Below are 1,383 nucleotides of genomic sequence, written 5' to 3'. Positions count from 1 at the left end.
TTTAAAAAGTTCTATGATTCATTCTTTAATACCTGGTTTTATCTCTGACAATTGCCTTTCTTTTCACTCACCATAACTGGATGCTTTTAAGAAACATGTAATGGAGACATTTTATTCTTAAGTATATAAAAATCTTCTAATAAAATAAATCCCTTCATACCTTTTTTAAAATACAGAAATGGGAGCAAAAGCTCCGACTGCAGCAGATTGTTAATACCTTGAAGTCAGTTTTGGGCATTTCTGCAAGAAAAAAAGAGAAAAAGAGAAAAATATTCTATTTCATAGTCTGATGTTTGACTCCCCTATCACCAATCATATAGCTAGAAATGTAAGCACATAGGAAGATCTGTTTCCCAAGGTCCCTGTGAGCCAGGTGATCAGGTTAATTAATTGCCAGAGAATGTGTGGTTTCTTTCCTTTCAGTAGTCTGTTATGTATAGACTTTTTTTTCTGCTTCAAAGTTGGTTTTGTTTTTACTTTTTAAAAAAAGAAGTTGCAAAAAGGTAAAATGAAGCAGGTAAACAGTTAAAGAAATACTAAATCATCTAAATCATCAATGTCAGTCAAGCAAAGACTCCAAGACACGGTTTCAGTCTGCCATGATTATGCAGATTTCAATGAGGCAAAAAAGATCTACGCATAAGAAACACAAAAGTGACATGCAGATTGGAATGTCAAAATGGATCACTATTATGTGCAAAATGTTGTAGTAATTCAGAGAGGATGGAAGCTAATGAGGAGCAGAAGTCATTGTAGACATCTACTAATGGAGACAATAGGGCACATTTCCAAGTGCAGAAAGAAGGGGCATGCTTTCTAGAGCTAGCAAACTGCCTTACTTAGGGGACACTCTTGGGACAGTATCTTAGTTTGGAAATACATGGCAGAAGCTAAACTCAGATTATAGATATATTTGAAGCCTAGGCTAAGACATACTGGGATCAGAGTGACTATGAAGAACTCCAGATCCAGGGTACATGGTATCATTGTTATCGCTCAGTTGTTATTTATTTCATGCATTGAACACATAGTATGTGACTACTAATATTTGATAGACATGATAATAAGTGTTAGTATTCAGGATTTTGTAAGGGAAAGATAGGAATAAGGGGAATTAAGTGCCTGACATAATTTTTCAATATGAGAAAATGAGGGCTAATACTAGATTATAGAGATAAAGTACTTCAACAATGAATTACCCCAGACTTTAATTCAAATACTATTATTTTAATGTATCATACAGTTGAAGTATTATGTTAAGTGTTAAGATTATAGGAATGGAGTTTCTGAGGAATCCCATCTGGACGGGTGAGTGTGTGCTATCCAGGGGTAGAGTGTCCCGGTAGAGAGCACAAACCCCCCTCCCCCAGCTCTTTCTGCAGG

This window comes from Microtus ochrogaster, unplaced genomic scaffold, assembly GCF_000317375.1.
Source record: "Microtus ochrogaster isolate Prairie Vole_2 unplaced genomic scaffold, MicOch1.0 UNK7, whole genome shotgun sequence".
Classification (NCBI taxonomy): domain Eukaryota; kingdom Metazoa; phylum Chordata; class Mammalia; order Rodentia; family Cricetidae; genus Microtus; species Microtus ochrogaster.
This window is presented reverse-complemented; position numbering follows the sequence as displayed.